Source organism: Caretta caretta, chromosome 13 (assembly GCF_965140235.1).
Source record: "Caretta caretta isolate rCarCar2 chromosome 13, rCarCar1.hap1, whole genome shotgun sequence".
Classification (NCBI taxonomy): domain Eukaryota; kingdom Metazoa; phylum Chordata; order Testudines; family Cheloniidae; genus Caretta; species Caretta caretta.
Genome location: NC_134218.1, coordinates 37,334,103 through 37,359,426, shown reverse-complemented (window position 1 = coordinate 37,359,426; position 25,324 = coordinate 37,334,103). Strand labels below are relative to the sequence as shown.

The 25,324-nt window shown below is 51.2% G+C and overlaps 2 pseudogenes; one reads left to right on the top strand and one right to left on the bottom strand.

The window, feature by feature from the left end:
* Positions 1 to 2,591: 2,591 nt before the first annotated feature.
* On the bottom strand, positions 2,592 to 17,051 carry LOC125622052 (granzyme B(G,H)-like; annotated as a pseudogene).
* Positions 17,052 to 20,267: 3,216 nt separating this feature from the next.
* LOC125622542 (granzyme H-like) lies at positions 20,268 to 24,248 on the top strand (annotated as a pseudogene).
* Positions 24,249 to 25,324: the final 1,076 nt, after the last annotated feature.

Below are 25,324 nucleotides of genomic sequence, written 5' to 3'. Positions count from 1 at the left end.
AGCTCCCATTTCCGAAAAGGGGGAAGGGTCGATGGGGAATCAGGACCCTGAGACTGACAGCCCCCAAGAACAATGGGGAGAGGCCAATGCTCCAGGTCAGCCTGAATGACAGGGCAGGCAGGCTAATCAGGGAGTCAGGAGGCCAGGGAGGTCCCGTCCTCTGTGTGAGCTGGACTTGCCTGGGTCAGACAGAGTGGGGTCGAGCTGAGGAGAAAGCAGGGGTCCAAGCTGAGCTGGGGGACAGAGCTGCAGCCCCAAAGCCAGAGGCCCAGCCCAGAGAGAGCAGACTTGCCCTGGGAGCAGAGCTGCAGCAACCAGAGCCAGAGGGGCCAGAAAAGCAGCCCAGAGAACAGGTCAGTGCTGGGAGCAGAGTCACAGAAGCAGCCTGCAGAGCAGACCTGTCCTGGGAGCAGAGCTGCAGCAACCAGAGCCAGAGGGGCCAGAGAAGCAGCCCAGGGAGCTGGAGGCAGAGCAGCAGCCGTGCAGAGACCGAGTGGTGCAGCCGGGGCCGGAGCAGTCCGGAGCTGGGTGCGGTGAGCAGCTGGGGAGAGCGAGGGGGACCCTGGGCAGCAGGCCCAGCACAGGGAGACGCCTCAGCCAAGAGGCTCTGCAGGCCAGGCTTGGATCGTAACCCCGACAGGGTGCGGGCGATGCTGGGAAGAAGGGTCCTGCCACTTAGAGCCTGAGAGCGTGTGGCCACCACCAGAGCAAGTGTCCAACCCAGAGCATCCCTGCAGCACAACCAGGGCCTGAGCAGGAGGCCTGGGACGTACAAGGAACAGACTGTGAACTGCCCTGACGTTCCAGAGACGCTGTTTGTGATGTTCCCTGCCACAGAGCGGGTTGATGTGTTTCCTTTAACCTTTCCCATTTTTTCTTATTCTTTTTAAAATTAATTGTTGATTAAATAACTTGCATTTGCTTTAACTTGTATGTAATGGTCAGTGGGTCAGAGAAGTGCCCAGTGCAGAGAGAGTACCCCGGTGTGGGGACACCCTAGCCCCTGTCCTAGGTGACCACAGCAGGGTTGGGGGTTGAGCCCCCCAGGAATCCTGGGCCCAGCCTTGTTGGGGTTACGAGGACTCTGCCAGACAGGAGAGTGGAAGGGGAGTCCTCAAGGGCAGGGAGGCCACTGGGTAAAGGAAGTGGGAGCGAGGACTCAGATCCTTTCACTAGCCCATTTCACCAGGGTAGTGCAGAAGCCAGGAAAGTTCCCCACAAGAGCGGGACTATTCCCCCGCTTATATTTGCACAGAATTCCCCCCCCCTCGCCCCGCCCCACCCTACCCCACCCTGAAATGGGCTGCACAGCTGCTGGCCTCCACAAGGAGGCGCTGGTCCCCGCGGAGTCCAGCTTGCACAAAGAAGACACGGCCCGGGGGAGGGGAGGGAGCTGGAGGGTTCCCGGCAGCTGCAGTTCTCAGCACGCCCTGGAGGAAGGCAGCAGCAGGCAGGAAACTCCATAGAAGCCCGGTACCCAGCATCAGGCTGTCTCCCCTCTGGATCCCTGGGCTCTGGGGGGGAAAGGGGGGTTGTCTGGGTTGGGGGGCCCACAGCTGGGCTCCAGGGGTAGGGGGTGCAGGAGTCTGAACTGGGGGGTGCCACGCAGCTGGGCTTTGGCAGGAGGGGGTGCGGTTGTCTGGGCTGGGGGGATACCCCGCTCTGGGCAGGAGGGGGCAGAGAAACAGGAATTGGGTTGTTGTAGGGGTTGCTTTAACTCTCTACTGCTGGGGGACAATTTGTGTGTCTCTGTATTGTTACAGATATACATACTGCCACATATTTTGAAATCAATTACCAAAATAATTGAAACCGGTGTGATTCTATTTTGTTATTTTGACAAAGAAAATATCCAGAATTTCGAAATGTTGTGCGCAGAATTCCCCCAGGGGTATGACATGCTGCGTGAAATCTCTGAACCCAAGTGTCCTAGGTCCGAGGCCAGTGCATTTACCACAAGCCCAACCTTTCCCTATAGGGGTAAATTCCCTCCTGGGCCTGGCAGATGCAGCAGTTGCTCTGGATATCGAGGCTCATGTTGATCGCTCACTCCCAGAATCACTTTTTTTTTTTTAACTTTTTTTATTCATTGCTGGCAATGTAGCAGTGAATGAAACGCAGCAGGCCGCATAGCAGGGTGGGGCAGGGAAGGTGGGAAAGAGGCAATCAGCACCGGGGATTGATCTGCAATCCGTTCAGGGTAGCCTTCACTGTGTTCCCTTCCCACTGGCCTTGTCCACACTGGGAACAGGTGTGTTTGGAATGGGAAGTGGCCCCCCAGGGGGAACTAACACACAGGAAAGGCCCCGTGAGGACAGGGCAGGCTGCAGTTTTAACAGACTTAGCAGGTCGGGTAATGACGAGGATCTCCCATACACGGTCACTCGATAGGGTGACATGGGTGAGAGCTACAAACCGCCGGGTCTGCTCCAGGGTTTGGCCCGTGTCCTTTACCCTGGGGGAAATAAACCAGCTAGTTCCCTAGTGAAGAGGCAGCCTAAGGGTTGGGATTCCCAAGGGAACTGACAGGAGCAGGCCTTGAACCTGGTTCCTAAATCCCCTAGGCTCCCTGCATTGATGATCATGGGATGGGCGCTGCCTAAGCGGAGCGATGGCTGGGGGAGGCTCAGCCTGAGGGGACGCAGCCCTTCTGCAAAGCGGCCCTATGTCTGGGCCTCTCCAAAGGACAGAAGCGGTGCAGCTCTGGCCAGTGCAGCGATTCCTGGTGCAGCTCAGGGCTGCAGCCTCTTCATCGTCTCCTGTATCCAGGGGATGAAGGAGAAGACACTTGTGTACACCCCAGGGGGCTCCCCAAGAGACGATGCCCTGGGCTGTTTCCCACACACCAGGGGACCCCCAGAGTCACCCTGTGAAATGAAACAAGCCACAGTTATTTTCCCATTCATTTGTACAGCTCCTAGTGCAGTGGGGCCTGATCCCCAATAACCACTTGTAGGCTCGACTGCAACACCAACAGCCTCATTAATAATAATGATTGGATGCTTGAAGCCAGGAGCACATTTACCTTTGCACAGTTTTTGTTAGTCTTTGGATCCCCCCCACATGATCGTTGAGGCGTTATAGTCATGATATGTCCCATTATGTTTCTTTGGACATGCGGCATCTTTCATCACCACCACATCCACCTCCTGGAGCATGGCCAGAGTTGATTCACTCTTTGACCTAGTCCTGCCCCAGCCAGCAAGGCTGTACACAGTCCCAGGCTTTACTCTCTCGCTGGCTTGGGGCAGGGCGATGGTTTTCACTCATCTATTCAACTTCGCTCTCTTTGCCAGCTGAGACACAAGACCGATGAAGATCAATGTGAAGGTCGCACTCAAGGACGCAGAGACACACCCCAATACCCAGCAAAACCCATAACCATGGTCTCAGTGGGGGGGGGGGTGATGGGATGGGGGCAGTACCTGCAGCAGCATGATGTCATTGTCATCGGTCTCCTCGTTGTACTGCGGGTGAGGTATCTGGTGGCACATGGGGATCTTTTGTCTTTTCCATTCCCCTAGTCTTATGTTATGGGCTCCCAGCTTGACAATAATCTCACTGTAAAAGCCAAGAACAATCCATGAGGCAGCAGGGGCAGGAGTGAATGTGAGACAGGGGATGGGCACATGTGAGTCTGTCACATGAACAGTGATATGGACGGGACAGGGCAGCATGGGTCTCTTAGGCCATGATCCCAGACTCAGCCGCTGGCCTGGAAAAACGTAAAGACCACCGTATACATTGCCCACTGAGATCCAGCCCCAGGACTGGGAACTGGCTGACTTAGGGAGGGAGGGGGAATAGCACATGAGGCCTCTCCCCGCTAGAGGGTGCCATTTGCGGCACAAAGTCCCTGCCCAGTGGTGTTGGGGTCCCAGCCTGTGTCTCTCCCAGCCCCTTCTGCTGTTTCCCTGAGTTCCTTCACTCCCCATTGTCCTCCCAGCCCCTGGATCTCAGCTGCCCTGCACCCCAGCTAGATCCACACAGGGGGTCTATGCCCAGCTCCCTGCAGCCCAGAGCCCTGCAGAGCTGTCCTGGGGCTGTGAGCCCCTCCTTGCCCTGATCTGGGCAATGGGCCAGACCCCAGCTGGTGCCAATGGCTGTAGCTCCATTGATTTACCCAGTGCTGAAGCTGGACCATGGTTTGCAGAGGCCCCTAGAGACACGGCGATGCCCCCTGAGCAGATCAGACCCCTGGGCTCTGCTCTCCCAGCCTGTCACACTAACTGCTCCTTCCCTGCAACCTACGACAGTGCCAGGACTCCCAACTCCCCCATCACCCAGTAACACCTGACCTGCCCCGACATTCCCAGCACGGAGGCGCTTACTCTCCATTGCAGTGGGCGGCCGTCAGCACGAAGTTCTCCGTCACCAGGAACCCTCCGCAGCTGTAACTCTCATCTTCATCTCATATATCCAGATAGGCCATGTAGGGTCTGCAGTGGGGCTTCAATTTCTTTTCCCCGATGATCTCACCTAGTCGGGGGGAGACCAGTTTCATACAAAGAGCCCCATTGTGTCCCTAGGCCGAGCAGGGACCGAGCTCCCCATCCCGAAGGGGAGTCCCCACAGCCTCAACCCACCCTCTCTGATGCTCTCCCTGGGGGATCCCTGGGCCTGGAACTCTGCCCTCTCCTCAGCTCTCCCCCAGACTGGACACCCCATGGGGCCGAAGGGTAAATCTGAAACTCTGACCTGGCTGGGTGGAGAATCGGTGCCAAATGCACCGGGACTGGGTCAGTAATCGCACTGCCTTAAGATAATGGCAATGGGGGCCAAAGTCACCCCAGATTAGGCCAGGTAGCCCCCATATGGGCACTGACAATCTTACTGGCTGAATTTCCTTCAGGCAGGATCCTTTCCCCCAGTCCAATGCTGCTCCCTTTGTACTTCCGGTGTTGTGAATGCCGTGGGTAGAGAGAAAGGGAGAGATCATTTGGGGCAGCTTCTCCCCCTTCTGATAGTACTTTCTCTTCTTCAATAACCGTCTCCAGCTGGGGTTGAGGAAACAGAAACTCCATAGACAGGCACCCCAAGCTCTTTGTTGATGAAAATGTACATTTTTCACCCATATCCCCTTTCCCCGATGAAGAGTGGCCACTTAATCATTGTACCCCATGATCACCCCTTTTACAGGACTGACTGTGATAGGCCCCTAGATACCAACCACTGAACCCAATCCCTGAGACCCCCCTTTTACCTCAAAGACCATGAGTCCCTGAGTCCAGTTATACTTAGCAGCCCAAGTTCTGGGGGAGCAGGAGAAAGGCTGTGGGGAGCAGGAGCAAGATCTGTAACTGCATGTTTGCAGTCAGTACAGGGATGGCACATCTGCCTCAGACGTGGGGACTTTATAAACTCAGTTTGGGGTGGGGGGAGATCAGGGGGACAGGAAACCTCAGGGTCACCCACACACTCATCTAAATGCAGGGCTCAGGTGTCTCAGTTTCCAACCACAGCCAACCACACGGGCTGGGGAGAAGGACAGGCCGTGTGTCAGCCACACATCCTACACAGCTGGCTGGATACTGCATGGCTGGGTCCCTGCACAGCTGGATGGATGATGCACCACTGGATGGAGACGACCTTGGAGGACACATGTCTCACAGGATCCAGCATTGATCTGGATGCCAGCTCACAGCTGTGCACATCTGGGGCTCTTACTCACCTGGCCTCATCCTTGCTCAGCTCCCTGCCCGTGTCTCTGTGGTGGAGACTGTGGATGACAGCGACTGATGTCGGTGGGGAGGGTGGGAACGTAGCCCTTTGATCTTTCTCGGGGTGGCCCAGTCGTGAGCAGGGTGGGGCTGGGCAGAGCAGCCATCGGCCCCGATCACAGCAACTGTGGCGGGAGGGTTTCTGAGAAGCCCTGACCTGAGTGTGTGACCACGCGAAGGTGATGTGGCAGCCTGTGGGATGCCATATAGCTGGGAGGTCTGACTGTGCCGCACCAGAGGGGAAACAGCACTGCAGAGGCAGGGATAGAACCAAGGAGGCCTGACTCTCAGACCCCCCCCCCCACTCTAACCACTATACCCCACTGCCCTCCCAAAGGCAGGGATAGTTAGTGCCAACCAGTGATGGCTTCACTGTCCTTTACAAGCGACTCCAGTCTCAGACCTGACAAACTCACTACACCTAAGGCTCTGCTTCCCTGGTATTTACCCCTGAAGGGTGGCGTGTGAGGGCTCTACTGAAGGCTGATAACTTGTCAAGCCTCATGCTCGCTGTGAGACGTGCCCACGGCTACTAGTTAAGGGATAATACCTCTATCCTGACACCTATGGCTAATGCCACTGGGCTTGTCTCTTTCTTAAACTTTAGACTGAGCTCCTTGAGTCTATCACTGTAAGGCAGGTTTTCTAATCATTTAATCATTCTCATGGCTCTTTTCTGAACCCTCTCCAATTTTTCAACATCCTACTTAACCTGTAGGCACCAGAACTGGACACGGTATCTGAGACTCAGTTGCACCAGTAAGACAGAGAGGTAAAATAACCTTGCTGCTCCTACTCTAGGTTTCCGTTTATGCATCCCAAGATCGCACTAGCCCTTTCGGCCACAGCGTCACACTGGGAGCTCAATTTCACCTGAATAGTCACCATGACCCAAAAATCTTTTTCCAAGTCACTGATTCCCAGGATAGAATCCCCCATCCTGTAAGAATGACCTGAAATCTTTATTCCTACATGTGTACATTTAGCCATATTTAAACACATTATTTGCTTGTGTCCAGTTTACCAAAGGATCAAGATGTCTCTGGGTCAGTGGCCTGTCTTCTTCATTAGTTAAAACTACCCCAATTTTTGTGTCATCTGCAAACTTTATCATAGAGCATTTTATGTGTGATTAATGAGGGGGTAGGGCTGACCTAGGGGAGAAGGCCTTAAAAGCCAGAGGCTAAACGACCAAGGGGAGCTAGCAACCAGGGGACCGCAAACAGGGAGTTTGTAGGAGGCAGTTGTAATATAACCACTATAGTAGGAAGGGCCATATCACCAGTGCCAATGCTGTGTCTGTCTCCGCCTGCGCCTGTATCCAGACAGAGAACCTGGCCACGGATGCCTCTACCCAGATCCTGATGTGCACTTGCAGAGACTGTGGCCTGCATTTCCCACTCTCAGAAAGCCAAGCTGGGGGGAACATCCAGTGTGAGAGGTGCCTGCTGGTGGAATCTCTCAGGAAGCAGGTGAGTGAGCTACAGGAGGAGGTGGCTAGGCTGAGGAGCATCTGTGCCCAAGAGGAATTCCTTGAGTATATTCATATGGAGACATCCAAGGCTGAGGAAGCTATCCAGCTACAGAGGACTGCTGTCACATCTCTGGGGGAGGAGGGTATGGCTCTGTCACAGGGAGGACACTGGCTGCTGGTTACTTCTGGCAGCAGACAGTGCTCCACCCCTACTCCCAACCCACCCACCAGGTTAAGGAAAACCAATATGCTGCCCTGGCAATGAGTGATGAGGAATCACCCCCAAAGGAGGAGAAGGAGAAGCCATGTATCTCCGAGGCTGGGAGGATTGCAGCCACCACTCCCAGGAGGAAACGTAGGGTAGTGGTGGTCGGTGACTTTTCTGAGCGGGACATAGGCACCCATCTGTCGCCCTGACATGGCATCCTGAGAGGTATGCTGCCTGCCAGGGGCTGTATCCAAGATGTTACGGAGGGATTGTCGAGGATCATCCGGCCCTCTGACTACTACCCCATGCCACTCATTCATGTGGGCACTAATGATACGGTGAGGTATGACTCTCAGCAGATCAGAAGTGACTACAGGGCTCTGGGAGTAAGGGTGAGGGAGTTGGGGGTACAGGTGATGTTCTCTTTGATCCTTCTGGTCAAGGGTAGGGGCCCAGGCAGAGACAGATGCATCCTGGAAGTGAATGTCTGGCTGCGAAGATGGTGTTGCCAGAAGGGCTTCGGCTTCCTTGACCATGGGATGCTGTTCCAGGAAGCAGGACTGCTCTGCAGAGATGGGGTCCACCTATTGAGGAAGGGGAAGAGCATATTTGGATACAGACTGGCTAACCTAGTGAGGAGGGCTTTAAACTAGCTTCGAAGGGGGCAGGTGACCAAAGCCCACAGGTAAATCAAGATCATGGAGACCTGGGAGAAGATTTGGAATTTGGGGAGAGTATGGGCTGTTATAGCAGGGATAAAGGAGAGACAAGACAGAACTGGGGAGGCGGGGGAATCAAATCAGTATCTTAGACGTCTGTATACTAATGAGAGAAATATGGGGAATAAGCAAGAACTCAAAAAGTTAGTAAATAAACACACTTATGACATAGTTGGCATCACAGAAACTTGGTGGGATAATATGCATGACTGGAATATTGGTCTAGAAGGGTACAGGTTGCTCAGGAAGAACAGGCAGGGGAAAAAGGGAGGAGGTGTTGCCTTATATATTAAAAATGTATACACTTGGACTGAGGTTGAGGTGGAAATAGGAGACAGACTTGTTGAAAGTCTCTGGGTAAGGATAAAAGGGGTAAAAAACAAGGGTGATGTCCTGGTAGGGTCTGCTACAGACCACCTAACCAGGAAGAAGTTGTTTAAAGAAAGCCTCATCCACCTCTAACAAAATCATACAAACCACAGGACTTGGTGGTGATGGGGGACTTCAACTATCCAGACATCTGTTGGGAAAATAACACAGCAGGGCACAGATTATCCAACAAGTTCTTGGAATGTATTGGAGACCATTTTTATTTCAGAAGGTGGAGAAAGCTACTAGTGGAGAGGCTGTTCTAAATTTGATTTTGACAGGTAGAGAGGAACTGGTTGAGAATTTGAAAGTGGATGGCAGGTTGGGTGAAAGTGATCATGAATGACAGAGTTCATGATTCTAAGGAATGGTAGGTGGGAGAACAGCAAAATAAAGATAATGGGTTTCAAGAAGGCAGGCTTTAGCAAACTCAGGGAGTTGGTAGGTAGGATCCCATGGGAAGCAAATCTAAGGGAAAAAACAATAGAAGACAATGGCAGTTTTTCAAAGAGACATTATTAAGGGCACAAGAGCAAACTATCCCACTGCATAGGAAAGACAGGAAGTATGGCAAGAGCCCACCCTGGCTTAACCAGGAGATCTTCAATGATCTAAAACTCAAAAAAGAGTCCTATAAAAAGTGGAAACTAGGTCAAATTAAAAAGGAAGAATATAAACAAATAACACAAGTATGTAGGGACAAAATTAGAAAGGCCAAGGCACAAAACAAGATCAAATTAGCTAGAGGCATAAAGGGTACCAAGAAAACATTCTACAAATACATTAGAAGCAAGAGGAAGACCAAGGACAGGGTAGGACCGTTACTCAATGCAGGGGAAGGGGGAGGGGAAATATTAACAGAAAATGTGGAAATGGCAGAGGTGCTTAATGACTTCTTTGTTTCTGTTTTCACCAAGAAGGTTGGTGGCAATTGGACATCTAACATAATGAATGCCAGTGAAAATGGGGTAGGATCAGAAGAGGCTAAAATAGGGAACGAACAAGTTAAAAATTACTTGGACAAATTAAATGTCTTCAAGTCACCAGGGCCTGATGAAATGCATCCTAGAATACTCAAGGAGCTGACTGAGGAGATATCTGAGCCATTAGCGATTATCTTTGAAAAGTCATGGAAGACAGGAGGGATTCCAGAAGCCTGGAAAAGGACAAATATAGTGCCCATCTGTCATAAATATAAAGGGAAGGGTAAACACCTTTAAAATCCCTCCTGGCCAGAGGAAAAAGCCTTTCACTTGTAAAGGGTTAAGAAGCTAGGATAACCTCGCTGGCACCTGACCACAATGACCAATGAGGAGACAAGATACTTTCAGAAGCTGGGGGGAGGGAGAAACAAAGCTTCTCTCTCTGTCTGTGTGATGCTTTTGCCGGGGACAGAACAGGAATGAAGTCTTAGAATTTAGTAAATAATCTAGCTAGATATGTGTTAGATTCTGATTTCTTTAAATGGCTGAGAAAATAAGCTGTGTTGAATGGAATGGATATTCCTCTTTTTGTGTCTTTTTGTAACTTAAGGTTTTGCCTAGAGGGATTCTCTATGTTTTGAATCTAATTACTCTCTATGGTATTTACCATCCTGATTTTACAGAGGTTATTCTTTTTACTTTTTGTCTTCTATTAAATTTTTTCTTTTAAGAAACTGAATGCTTTTTCATTTTTCTTAAGGTCCAAGGGTTTGGGTCTGTGTTCACCTATGCAAATTGGTGAGGATTTTTATCAAACCTTCCCCAGGAAGTGGGGTGCAAAGTTTTGGGAGGATTTTTGGGGGAAAGACATTTCCAAACGGACTCTTTCTAAATTATATCCTGGTTAGACGTTTGGTGGTGGCAGCGAAAGTCCAAGGGCAAAAGGTAAAATAGTTTGTACCTTGGGGAAGTTTTAACCTAAGCTGGTAAAAGTAAGCTTAGGAGGTTTTCATGCAGGTCCCCACATCTGTACCCTAGAGTTCAGAGTGAGGAAGGAACCTTGACACCATCTATAAAAAGGGAAATAAGGACAACCCAGGAAATTACAGACCAGTCAGCTTAACTTCTGTACCTGGAAATATAATGGAGCAAATAATTAAGCAATCAATTTGTAAATATCTAGAAGGTAATAAGTAACAGTCGACATGGATTTGTCAAAAAGAAATCATGTCAAACCAACCTGATAGCTTTCTTTGACAAACCTTGTGGGTGGGGGGGGGGAAGCAGTAGACATGGTATATCTTGACTTTAGTAAAGCTTTGGATACTGTCTCTCATGACCTTCTCATAAACAAACAAGGGAAATGCAACCTAGATGGAACTACTATAAGGTGGACACAAAACTGGTTGTAAAACCATTCCCAGAGAGTAGTTATCAGTGGTTCACAGTCATGCTGGAATGGCATAACGAGTGGGGTCCCGCAGGGATCGGTTCTGGGTCTGGTTCTGTTCAATATCTTCATCAGTGATTTAGATAATGGCCTAGAGAGTACACTTATAAAGTTTGCGGACAATAGCACACTGGGAGGAGTTGCAAGTACTTTGGAGGATAGGATGAAAATTCAAAATGATCTGGACAAGCTGGAGAAATGGACTGAAGTAAATAGGATGAAATTCAATAAGGACAAACGTAAAGTACCCCATTTGGGAAGGAACAATCAGTTGCACACATACAAAATGGGAAATGACTGCTGTGATGGCTCCCTTTGTGGAAGGGGTGGATGGGGTGTCGGGGCCTCGCCACTCTTAAAAGTTCTCACACCCGTCCCTTTAAGGGCGTCCCAATGTGGCCCAATGGCCGGTTTCCCCATGCTCACCCCTTGGTCAGGGTAGCGGGTCCTAACTGTCAGAGGACATGCGTCACGCCCCAAGTATCAGGGCAGCATGGCCCACTGGCCAGAGTCCCTATAACTTACCCCGAGTATCAGGGCAGAATGGCCCAACGGCCAGAGTCCATAGCCTTCCCCCTCTCAGGCGGGGAAGTGTATCCCAATGGCTGGAGTGGTAGGGGAACCCGGGCCCGCCCTCTCCACCAGGTCCCGACCCAGGGCTCACCTATTGGCGGGGTTCCCCCTCGCACTCAGCTCTGCGGGGATCCTCCCGCAACACACCGAGCATCAGTGCAGCTTTAATGCTGCTTGTCTCTAAAGTTCCCCTGGGTCACTTCCTATCCTCCACGTCGTGTTTTCCACTCCGGGGGAGGGTGGGGGGGAAGTCCTCTGGTCCACCCCCTCCTGTCGAGACCTCCATCTGGGAAGCCAGGTGCGTCCTGGCTTGGCTGGCCCCTGGAGCGTTGGTTGTCCCTCCTCAGGAGCTGGTAGCATGTCTCCTTCTCCTCCGGTGGTCAGTCCAGACTGAGCAGCTCTGCAGGCTTTTATACCTCGACTCCAGTGGAGCATGCCCAGCAGGGCTTCCGGGGCGGGGCTTCCTCTGCCAGGAAGGAAGGGTTAACCCCTGCGGTACCAGTGTGGGGCCACTCTGCCCCATCACACTGCCTAGGAAGGAGCCATATTATGACAGGAGAAATGTGGAGTTAGCTGTGTGTGGACATTGGGAGGAGCAGGGAGATGACCCTTTAGTAGATCTATGCCCAGAAACAGGAGCTGGCTCCTCCCTGGAAACAATTCCCTTCTCTGATCAGCTAACCTCTGCCCAGCAAACTGAGATCAGAGGGGTGTCGCATTTGTACTGACAGCTGTTTTCCAACCAGCCTGGACTCACTGATCTGACTGTTCACCGGGTGGAGACAGGATCGCACCCATCTATAAGATGGTCCCCCTTCTGAGTCACAGGCAAAACTGCTCAGGACATGGAAAGAGAGGTCAGTGACATGCTGGCTTTGGGGGTAATCCAGCCATCTGCCAGCCCTTGGGCCTCGCCGGTGGTGCTGGTCCCCAAAAAGGACAGGTCGATCCGGTTCTGCATGGACTGTCTGAAGCTCAATGCCATCACTTCGTCTGATGCCTACCTCATGCCCAAGCCTGATGAGCTCCTAGACAAGCTGGGAGGAGCTTACCACCATGGATCTTACAAAGGGCTACTGGCAAGTGCCGCTGGATGCAGATGCCCAGCTGAAATAGGCCTTTATCACCCCTCTGGGGCTCTATGAGTTCCTGACCTTGCCTTTCGGCCTCAAAGGGGTGCTGGCTACCTTCCAGCGCCTGGTGGATCAGCTACTGAGGGGGATGGAGAGTTTTGCCTTGGCGTACATTGATGACATCTGTGTCTTTAACCAGTCCTGGGAGGACCATGTGTCCCAGGTTAAACAAGTGCTGGACCAACTCCAGGAGGCTGGGCTGACCATAAAAGCTGAGAAGTGCAAGGTGGGGATGACTGAAGTATCTTACCTGGGCCAATGGGTGGGGAGCAGCTGCCTAAAGCCGGAAAAAGCTACGGTGGAGGTGATCAGCCCACTCCCCAAACCAAAAAGCAAGTCCAAGCCTTTATTGGGATGGTGGGGTATTATCGAAGATTCGTGCCACACTTTAGCTCCATAGCTGGCCCCATCATTGAGCTATGTAAAAAGGGGAAGCCAGACAAGGTGGTCTGGACCAAGCAGTGCCAGAAGGCTCTCTGTGCGCTGAAGGAGGCTCTGGTCAGTGGGCCAGTTCTGATAACCCCAGACTTTGACAAGCCCTTTATGGTGTTCACCGATACCATAGACACAGGGCTGGGTGCGATGTTAATGCAGGCTGATGAAAAGGGGGAGAGATCCATCGTGTACTTGAGCAAGAAGTTGTTACCTTGGGAGCAAAACTATGTGGCCATAGAGAAAGAATGTTTGGCTATGATATGGACCCTTAAGAAACTAGAGCCATATCTATTTGGGCAACACTTCACTGTGTACACTAACCATTCCCCCCTGACCTGGCTACACCAGATGAAAGGAGACAATGCCAAGCTCCTGAGGTGGAGCCTGCTCCTGCAGGATTATGATATGGAGGTGGTCAATGAGAAGGGGAGTGCCAGCATGACAGCTGATGCATTGTCCAGGAGAGGGGGTCCTGAACTTCCCCAGGTCACTGGTTATAGTGACCCTGCTCAGTTCAGTCTTGAAGGTGGGAGAGATGTGACGGAGTAGGGAGTGGGGAGTATTGACCTGGTCATGTTGCATGGGAGTTTTATTGGTTTACTGTCTGATTTGGTGCTAGATGGTGCTGGGATATCAGGGTGTGACTTCACTTGAGGGATAATACATAAGCACGTAACCTGAGCGCAGGAGGGGGTTGGGGCCTGGTGACACCTTCTGCCAGGGAAACTGGACAAAGGCTGGAGGAGGAGCCGGGAGGTGTGGCTGAGGGGGAGACTGCTGGAGGGGGCTTCAGTTTGGAGCTGGCTAGGGAAACAGAGGGAGGCCCAGCATCGGGGTCTGGGCTCCCTACCCCCCAAGATGGACCTGACTGAGGGATCCTGTTTTCTGTACCTACAAGCTCTGTTTTGGACTGTGTTCCTGTCATCTAATAAACCTTCTGTTTTACTGGCTGGCTGAGAGTCACAGTGAATTGCAGAAAGTGGGGGGTGCAGGGCCCTGACTCCCCCACACTCCGTGACACCATCATTGGAGATTTGTAAGAGCAGGCTAGACAATCACCTGTCAGGAATGGTCTAGAGTAGACAATACTTAGTCCTGCCATGAGTGCAGGGGACTGTACTAGATGACCTCTTGAGATCCCTTCCACTTCTATGATTCTATGTTGTCTTCCAGGTCATTGACCAGGTCTCCCAGGTCTATGGGGAGAGGGGACTATAGAGTTTGGATGGCTTCCACCTCAGAGAAGGGGGACTGTCATAAATATAAAGGGAAGGGTAAACCCCTTTAAAATCCCTCCTGGCCAGAGGAAAAATCCTCTCACCTGTAAAGGGTTAAGAAGCTAAAGGTAACCTCTCTGGCACCTGACCAAAATGACCAGTAAGGAGACAAGATACTTTCAAAAGCTAGGAGGAGGGAGAAAAACAAAGGGTCTATGTCTGTCTGTATGATGTTTTTGCCGGGGACAGAACAGGAATGGAGTCTTAGAATTTAGTAAGTAATCTAGCTAGAGATGCGTTAGATTCTGATTTGTTTAAATGGCTGAGAAAATAAGCTGTGCTGGAGGGAATGGATATTCCTGTTTTTGTGTCTTTTTGTAACTTAAGGTTTTGCCTAGAGGGATTCTCTATGTTTTGAATCTAATTACCCTGTAAGAGATCTACTATCCTGATTTTACAGGGGTGATTCCTTTACTTCTATTAAAAGTCTTCTTGTAAGAAAACTAAATGCTTTTTCATTGTTCTAAGATCCAAGAGTTTGGGTCTGTGGTCACCTATGGAAATTGGTGAGGATTTTTACCAAACCTTCCTCAGGATGTGGGGCGCAAGGATTGGGAGGATTTCGGGGGGAAAGACGTGTCCAAACCACGTTTCCCAGTAAACCCAGATAAAGTTTGGTGGTGGCAGTGGAAATCCAAGGGTAAAATAATTTTGTACCTTGGGGAAGTTTTAACCTAAACTGGTAAGAGTAAGCTTAGGAGGTTTTCATGCAGGTCCCCACATCTGTACCCTAGAATTCAGAGTGGGGAAGGAACCTTGACAGGGACCAATCTCCCTGGGGACAGGCTGGCTAAACGAGTCAAGAGGGGGTTAAATTAAATAGCCAAAGGGGAGGGTAAAAAGAGGGAAGAAATGAGCTCCGAGCACAAAATCAAGAAAAAAATTAATCAAGGAACCCAAGGACTTGAAGAGAAAAAATTCTTAACTTGTCTCTACACCTGTTGAACAAATATGAGGAATTGGAACTGCTCATCTATGAGCATTAGGTTGGGCTAGTTGGTATGACTGGAACCTGGTGGGATGATTCCCATGACTGGTTGGTCAAAATCAATGGTTATAACCTATTCAGGAAGGATCATGTGGACAAAAGGATGGTGGGAGGGGCACTCTATGTTAAAAATGGCACCACCTGTTTCCAAGTCATAGATACCATGGTGGAAAATGACCCTTAATGCTTACGGATCAATGTCCTAGAAGATAAAGCACAAGAGGGCATATTAGTTGGTGTCTGCTACAGAGAACCACATCACACCATGGGAGAGGATGAATAGCTGCTTCTGCATTTGTCTATAACGAGTATTTAAAAAGCTGTGTCACCCTAGGTGACTTCAACAGAAGTATCCACAGAAACAACCAGGAGTCCGGTGGCATCTTAAAGACAAACAGATTCATTTGAGCACAAACTTTCGTGGGTAAAAACCCACTTCTTCAGATGCCACCAGACTCTTTGTTCAATCGGAGTGCATTTTCTGGAGAGCTCATACTGCCGGCACTAAAATATCCTCAGAATTAATAAGTATTATAGATGGTGATTTCCTAACTCGAAAGTTGTTGCATTCACCATGGGGGAAGTCTGTGTTGGGCCTTGACTTGACAGATAAAGAGGAACTGATCGCAGAACTAGAAATTAGTGATACCTGAGGTACGGATGATCACAGCTTGATCACATTTATAACGTGCAATCAGAGCAAAGTCCAGAGAAGTGACATGAGTGTGCCATGCTTTTAGAGGGCCATTTTGACAAAGCTGAAAACAATTCTGAGCCGAATCAGCTGCAAGCGTTTAACCAGAAAAATGTGTCTACTAATTGGGAATTTACTGCTGGGGGAATTCTGCGCATCTGTGGATAGGCAGAATTCATGCGTCCCACGGAATTTTTTCCCCCGCAGAAAATACATTTCTGCCCAAGAAGTGCTGCAGTTCCACCTTTCACCCACCAGAGGCCGCTTTGGTGCCAGAACAGCCCGCGGCATGAATGCAGGCGGCGGGTCTGTTACCACAGCAGCCTCTGGTGGTCAAAGGGTGGAACTGCAGCACTTCGGGGGCAGCGTGCGTTCGGTGAGGGGAAACAGGTCTGCATTACTATGCCTAGTAAGGAATCTATTTGTCCAAAACAATATTCCCTGACTCTTTTCTTTTTTGGTCTGTATTGTTAGAGACCTACTGGCCGACCAATATTCTGAATGACCAGAATAATTGAAACTGGCGTGATTACATTGTTTTATTTTGACAAATAAAATATGCAAAATTTTGCAGAATTTTAATTTTTTTAGCACATAATTTGTTTCCCCTGGCACAGAATTCCCCTCGGAGCAGGAATGGTTGCAGAAGACTTTACTCGATGCCCAAGAAACCGCAATCAAGAAAAGAGCCTGTGTTGGTTAAAAAATCGACCTGTGACTTCCTTTTATTTTCGTCATTCAGCTTGCAAGGCAGGAACTCTGCAGCATTTCACAGAGTCTGAGCACTCATTACATTCTTGCAAGACTCATCCCTCTTTTGAGTGAAATGAACAGACGGGTGAACCGTCTGGTCTCCAGCTATGAGCTAGTCAGTTAGCAGTGCGGGCCGAGGGATGTGCTGGCTGCCGCTTCCTGTAGCCCCCATTGGCCTGGAATGGTGAACCGCAGCCAGTGGGAGCTGCGATCGGCCGAACCTGGGGACGCTCCAGGTAGACAAACTGTCCCGGCCTGCCAGCTGCTTTTCCTGATGAGCCGTGAGACAAAGGTTGCCAGTCGCTGGTGTAGTCCAGGGAGGACTGACACTTCATTCTCGTATGAACAGACTGTCCCCAAACCAGGAGATTTGCTGGGCAGTCACTCCACGCCCACTAGCCATAGGTGTTAAGATAGGGACGCTAGCCCTGAACTGGTACCGAAATGTGTGGCTTGTGGGGAGTATGAGACTTGACAAGTTACAAGCTTTCAGTAGAGCCCTCACATGCCACTCTTCAGGGCTAAATACCAGGGAAGGGGTGTCTGAGGTGTAGTGAGTTTGTCAGGTCTGAGACTGGAGTGGTTTGTGAAGGACAGTGAACACTTTGCTGATTGGCACCAACAGGTCACAGGAGGATGGGAGCCAGGACTCCTGGGTTCTGTCCTTGCCTCTGCTGTGTCATCTCCCCTCTGGTGCTGCACAGTCATAGCTCCCAGCTGTACGGCGTCACAGAGGCTGCCGCATCCCTTTTGCATGGTCACAGACCCACCGTGGGGCTTCTCAGAAACCCTCCCGCTGCAGTCGCCATGATTGGGGCCCATGGCTGCTCTGCCCAGCCCCACCCTGCTCATGCTGGGCCACCATGAGAAAGATCACAAGGCCACGATCCCACCCACCACTGAGATCAGTCGCTGTCACCCACTGCCCCCGACCACAGAGACCTGGGCAGGGTGCTGAGCATGGATGGGGCCAGGTGATTAAGAGCCCCAGATGTGCCCAGCTATGAGCCAGCACCCAGAGTAGCCCTGGATCCTGCTAGACACGTCCCCACCAAGGTCTTCTCCATCCAGTGGTACATCATCCATCCAGCTGTGCGGGGACCCAGCTGGGTAGCATCCAGGCAGCTGTGCAGGATCCCCTGCTGACGCACAGCTTGTACTTCCCCCCAGCCCATGTGGTTGGCTGTGTTTGGAAACTGAGAGGCCTGAGCCCTGCATTTAGATGAGTGTGTGGGTGACACTGAGGTTTCCTGCCCCCTTGATCTCCCCTAAGCTGAGTCTATAAAGGCCCCTGGGCTGAGGCAAATGCACCATCCCTGTACTGACTGCAAACATGCAGATACAGATCTTTCTCCTGCTCCCCATGGCCTTTCTCCTGCCCTCTGGGACTTGGGCTGGTGAGTACGGCTGGGATCGGGGGCCCTGAGGCTTTAAGTTCAATGGCAGGGTCTTAAAGATGGGGCTCAGAGAGTGGGATCGAGGGGCCTATGTTCACCCCTTTTACCAGACTATGATACATTTTATACTACGCGTGCCTTGTGAGGTATCATCTAAAAACTCATAATTTGCTAATCATTATTGTCCTGGTAAAATATGTGTGGTGTGTAAAGTTATAAGTTTCTACTGTATGGTGTTACTACAACATGTTCCAAGTCTGGGGAGCATCCACAAACCAGTTCCCTAGAGACAAAACGCCAACCGACAACTCAGCCAGGTGTCAATGTATTCAAATGGACCATCACCTAGTTAAGTGGCCATTTTTGGGTAGGAAAGAGGACATGGGTGAAAAATTTACATCTTGTCAAAGACACACCTTGGGTTCTTGGCCGCACAGACTTTCAGTCTCCTGAACCTCAGCTGGAGATGATTTTCGAAGAAGAGAAAGAACTAGAAGAAGGGGGAGCAGACGCCCCAAATGATGTCTCCCTTTCTCTCTACCCACGTCATTCACAACACCAGAAGTACAAAGGAAGCAACATTGTACTGGGAAAGGGATCCTGATTACAAGCAATTCAGCCAGCACGATTGCAGAAACATGAGAGATCTCACGAGGCATAGTTTCTATGAAATTTATCACCGTCCTGTAAAGGGGTGAAAACAGGGGTAGAGACTGTCACAGGGGATTGTGTCATATAGTCTCACACAGCACTGATACCGATCAGTGTCACCAACAGCCCATGTAAGGAAGAGCTGGGGAAAGGTAAAAATAATCCTTTGGAACAGTGACAGCAGCAGCAAGCTGCCCTCAAGGCTAAAGACCCCGTGTCTCATTCCTCACCTCCTGAGCCAGCCAGTCCCCTGCCTTCGGGCCATATCAGAGCCCACGGCCCCTAGAGGTGAAAGGCTTCCAGCAACTCAGGTATCAAAAATTGAAAACAGGAAGCCCAGTTGTGCTGGGTTCCAGACATTGCATAGCTGTTACCATGTGGCTTTCCAAAGCATGAACTTTCCACATCACTGACAGAGGCAGGGGCCTGTCAACTAAACCCCAGCGGATCTATTCTTCCTTTTATCTCCCAAGGCTGTCCTCTGGGGTTCACACAGGCTAACTCTGGGTTTGGGGGTGATTGTCTTAAGGCCGAGACTGTCAGAGGCATCTCGGAGATGAAACCATTCATCTGAAACCAGAGGGTCCAGCTCCTAGGGAAAAGATAGGCCAATGCTATTGTTGGGGGTTGGGTTAAACCTTGAAAACCAGCCAATATGAGCTCCTGGTGCAATGCTCTAGATAAGTGGATGCTGAACACCATCTTTGGGTGTGTAAGCCAGGGAAGGTGGGGTCAGTTCTGGATACGGCCTTGGTGAGACACCACAACTGGAAACTGTGTCCAGTTCTGGTGTCCACACCTCCAGCAGGATGTTGGCAAATTGGAAAGCGCTATAAGAACAAGCCAAGATTTGGAGACCCTGAGTCGTGCAGAGAGCTCCAAGGAGAGTGATTTCCAGAGGGTATTGGATGCGAAGAGGGGACTCATCCCCCGTATGTAGGAACCTCCATGGGGTGGGGGTTTCTGAGAGCAGGGGGCTCTTCAGCCTCACTGGCTAAGGCAGGACAAGACCCAATGGCTGGGAGCTGGAGTCAGCAAAGGTCTGGCTAAGACTAATATGCAAACATTAAACATGGAACCAGGAGAACAACTGACTTGGGGCCGTGGTGGAGTGGCTGGGTGGGTTCTGGCTCTGGAGTATCCAGCGGGCCAACTTGGAAGGTCACAATTATCCCTCCTGGCCTTGAAATCTATGGGGCTGGGTATCTAGGTGCAGAGAAGCCCCAGAGCATTTCTTACACCAGTGGTAGGGCTGAGCAGTGTTAGCCACTTCCCCAGCCAGGCTGGGTGGGCACCATAGCCAAGGAGACCCCTGCCCCCAACGCGGGCATGTCTGTGACCTGAGTTTTCCTCAGTGGGCATCTCTGCCCCTGGCCCATCCCAGGTAGGGGTTTCCGGGCAACAGTGTACGTGTCCCTGTGGTTGCCAGGTCCTGCCCTCTCCTCCCTCTGCCTGGTCCATATACCCCCCAGGGCTCAGGCAGAGGCTCCGTGCCCTGCCTGGATGGCTCTGATGATGCAGCTCTTGATCCTGATCCTGTTCCCTGCGGCCTTTCTCCTGATCCCCGGGGCCTAGGCTGGTGATTGCTGGAGGGAAGGGGGTTGGGGCCTGTGCGGAGCAGGACCCTGACCCAGCAGGAGGATCTGTGAGCAGCTGTGAGGGTCTCCCCGCAATCCTGCTGGGGCCAAGGGGCTGTAGCGAACCCTGCAGCCTCTCCTGAGTGTGGATGGGGCTCTCAGAGCAGCCCAAGAGGTTGGGTGGCCTATTCCCACCCCCAGGCTCCTTTGGGACCCCACTGCCAATCCATGTCCCAGACAGGGAGCCCGGCTATGGGGCTAAGGCACAGGCCTGGAACCCAAGAAATTTGGGACCTGTTTCTAGCTCAGGCCAGGCTCCCTGTGGGGACCTTGGGCTGTTCCCTGGGTCTGGGATTTTCATGCAGTGCTGATAGGAACCGAGCACCCAAATCCCTTGGTAGGTCTAGAAATAATCTCACTGGTCCTCAGTTTCCCCATCTGTACAATGAAAAGATTATGCATGTGTCTGTCTGAACTGGACACTGTTTGGGGCAGGGATTGGGGGTCTGTGCAAAGCCCGGCACAAGGGGGTCTTGATCTTGGCTGGGATCTGCACAGCACCTGGTATAATGGGGGCCTGGATCTCAGCCTAGGTGCCACCCTAATGTAACTAACAGCAGTGTGTTAAAGGTGGGATATTCCAAACAACCCACCCACCTGGGTGGAGACTTCTTCAGAGCTGATCACAAAACGTTTTTTATTTTTCCATGGGAAAAACCATCAAAAGTGTTTCTTTTACAATGACCAAAACCTGAAAGTTCTCACCTAAATATTACCCACAGCTGGAGAGAAAGAATCAGTTGCACCATAATAATTCAGACAGGTTTGAGACGAGGCTTTCTGAGAACAAATACTATTAGTAAAATCTACAGTTTTCCATTGGACCAAACGTCTGGCAGGTCAGTCTTGGACCAGCCCTGGTTGGTCACTGTGGACTAATGGAGAAGGAGAAGCATCCACAGGAGACCTTTCAGTTTCCTTCTGGGGGCTGTCTGGCCTCATCTGGGGTGACCCTGATCGCTAATGCCATTACCTCAAGGCAGTGCGATTACTGACCAACTCCCAGTGTGTTTGGTACCGATTCCCCACCCAGCGAGAGATAAACTTCAGATTTACCTTCCGGCCCCATGGGGTGTCTGTGAGGGAGAGCGGAGCAGGGGGCAGGGTTCCAGGCACAGGGATCCCCCAAGGAGAGCATCGGGGGGGGGGGGGTTGAGGTTGTGGGGACTCCCCTTCGGGATGGGGAAGTTGATCCCAGCCCGGCACAGGGAGATGATGGGTTTTTTATATGAACCTGGTCTCCCCACAGGTGAGATCATCGGGGGCTGGGAAGCCAAGCCCCACTCCAGACGCTACATGGCCTATCTGGAAATACAAGATGGGCAGGTTAAAAAAATATGTGGCGGATTCCTGGTGAAGACAAACTTCGTGCTGACGGCCGCTCACTGCCAGGGAGAGTAAGCGCCTCTGTGCTGGGGATGTCGGGGCAGGTTGGGGTTAGCGGGTGATGGGGGAGCCGGGAGCTCTGGCGCTGTCGTAGGTTGCAGGGAAGGAGCAGTTAGTGTGACAGGCTGGGAGAGCAGAGCCCAGGGGTCTGATCTGCTCAGGGGCCGTTGCAGTGTCTCTAGGGGCCTCTGCAAACCATGGCCAGATCCCGCCCTGGGTAAATCAAGCTGGGGCCTGGCCCGGTGCCCAGATTGGGGCAGGGAGGGGCTCACAGCCCCAGGACAGCTCTGCAGGGCTCCGGGATGGGGGGAGCTGGGCATAGACCCCCCTGTCTGGATCTAGCCGGGGTGGGGTCACTGGCCTGGACAGGAGCTGAGAGCGAGGTGCTGCGAGGACAACGAGGAGTGAAGCAGCTCAGGGGAACCGCACGAGGGGCTGGTGCAGACACAGGCTAGGACCCCATTGCCGCTGGGCAGGTGTTTGTGCTGCAACTGGAACCCTCTAGAGGGGAAAGGCCCCTTGTGCCATTTCCTAGCCTTCTGCGCCAGCCAGTCCCCAGCCCGGGGCCAGATCGCAGGGGGCAATGTATACAGTGGTGTGTATATATATACACTTTGCATGCTGGCAGATGAGTCCAAGATCTTGGCCTGAGAGCCCCAGGCTGCCCTGTCCCCTCCATATCACTGTTCATGAGTGAGACCCACATGTGCCCATCCCCCACCTCATGTACACTCCTGCCCCTAACACCCCATGTATTGCTCTTGACTTCTACAGCAAGATCACTGTCAAGTTGGGAGCCCATAACATTAGTGAACAGGAACGGAGCCAACAGAAAATCCCTGTGCACCACCAGATCCCCCACCAGCAATATGACAAGAAGACCCTTAACAATGACATCATGCTCCTGCAGGTATCATCCACTTCCCATCACCCCGCCCCCAGTGACTTGACACTACTGGAGGTACTAACCCCCACCCCATCACCCCGCCCCCAGTGACTTCACGCGAACGCACTGGACACATCTCCATTTTCCTCTGTTGGGACGTGTTGGTCCCTTTCAGCTCCACCCCCTGGGCTGATCTGGTTCCCTGTTTTCCCTCACTTCCATGGCAGCTGTCATACAACGCAAAGCTGAATAACTGGGTGCGTCTCATCCCCCTGCCAAACGCCAAGTCCAGGGTGAGGCCGCGATCCATGTGCAGCATGGCCGGGTGGGGTTGGACTGGCAGGAACTCAAGAACTGATACCCTCCGTGAGGTGGACCTGGAGGTCATGAGGGACAACATGTGTGAGCTGTATCCTGGATACAACTCCACAATGATGCTGTGTGTGGGGAAGCCCGGCCTGGGGAAATTACCTTATTGGGTAAGTATCCTGCTGACCTGGAGGCTCCTTGGTTCCAGGAGGTCACTGCTGGGAGGGAATGGGGAGGTGTTTTCCAGGGCTAAATATCTAATTGCACAGTGATCCCCTACTAACCTAGCCCCACTCAGGAGATGGAGTGTTGATGCAGACATCAGGTTGGCCCAGAGGGTGAAGCGATAGTGAGACCAGCTCAGCACAGCTCCTACTAGCTTGGCAAAGATCTTTTATTACACACGGCTATTGATGTTCTTTCATTTCAAACCCCGGCCACTACAACCCAATTCAACTCTACCTCAAACTCAACCCCCCTCCCCAACAAAATCCTTCCCAACTGTTCTACAAACTGAACCCCCAACACAACACTACCCCAAATTCAATCCCTTTCCGAAACAACCCTACCCCAAACTCAAACCCCACCCTATGCAACACTATCTCAAACTGAACCCCCTCAACACAAACCTACCAACTCCACCCCAAACTCAACTGCCTCTAACACAACCCTTCCAACCCTACCCCAAATTCAAACCCCACCCAACACAGCCCAACCCAACACTATCCAAAGCTCAAACACCCAGCACAACTGTACCCAACCCTTCCTCAAACTCCACCCAACACAATCCTACCCAACTCTAACAAACTTAACCTGTCCTGCACAACTGTCCCCAACTCCAACTCTTCCCAATACTACCCAATCTCTACTAAATTTAACCACTGTCCTATCCAGCTCTATCCTGTTCTACTAAACTCTACCCAAACTCATCCCTACCCACATCCACCCAATTCAAACCCTACCCAATTCTACCCAACCCAAATTCAACTCTACCAAACTCTGCCTAACCCTACTAGTGCCAAATATTGAAACCTCCCCTACTCTGGTGCAATCAGATCTGCAGATGAACAGTCATGCTACAGATATGCAAGATGTAATTGTGGTTATTCTTAATCCCAGGGTGATTCTGGTGGCCCCTTGGTATGTGAGGGAGTGGCCCAGGGCATCGCTTCATACGTTGACAAGCATTTGTGCGAGCCAAGCGCGTTTACAAGACTCTCCATCTTCATTCCCTGGATCCAGAACATTCTGCAGAAACAGCATTAAAGGAGACACCTGTTTTCCTGGCTCTTTGCATGGCTAGACCAGCCATGGGCTAATTAGGCTTTGCATGTGAAATGCAGATTATCTTCATTAGTTTTAGAAAAATGCTATGAATTGATTGGTCTCAAAATGGATTGGGGGTGGGGGAAGGAGTTCATAGATGTTGGGATAAAACCCCTGTGTGTCTCTATGAGTTTTTGAAATATCCTATGGGACTCTAGAGCAGGGATCAGATTCCCTCTATTAAACCCTATAGGATGGTGCCAGAAAAACCATATAGAAAGGCTGGTATTGGAGCCAGCACCCCATAGAGGGAAAAGGTGATATCCTCTTGCATCAATTTCTCTTAGAGAGAGAGACAAGCTTTGAGCTTACACAGAGCTCTTCTTTACATCCGAAAAGGTTCTCTATGTGTCACAGCTCAATGCAAGGTGGAAACAGATTGTTTAACATAAGAAGTTAACACATATTTCAAGGGACCATTCAAGCTGAAGTAGCCTGTTAACACCTCTCCAGTCATAGGGGGAGAAAGAGGGTGGGAAAGGTGTGGGGAAGGAGGCTTGGTGGGCTACAGATTGTTGTAATAAGCTATAAATCCAGTGTATCTATTCACTTCATGTTTTTTGAGTGTCTAGCAAAGTTATGAATTTAAGCTCCCAGGCTCACTTTTTGCAAGTGTTGTGCAGGTTTCCTTTGAGGATGAGGACTGAGAGGTCAGCTATGGAGTGATCATTTTGTGAAAAGTGTTCAACCCCAGGTGATAAGATGTTTTTGTCTTTCATAATTTTTCTGTGAGAGTTCATTCAAGGGTGGTTGTCTCATTTCACCCATCTAGTTGTTATTGGGGCATTTAGTGCACTGGATAAGGTATGCCACATGTTTTGATGGGTATGCGTAGGACCCATGGATCTAGAAAGATGCGTTGTGGGGAGGGGGTGTTTGTCATCATAACAGTGGAGATAGGTCTGCAAGTTTTGCATCTTTTGTTCTGGCAGGGTCTGATACTACTTTGAGTTGGTGGGTCCTGGTCTGGGCAAAGCTTGCTTCTGATGAAGAGCAAGGAGAGAAATATGTACTAA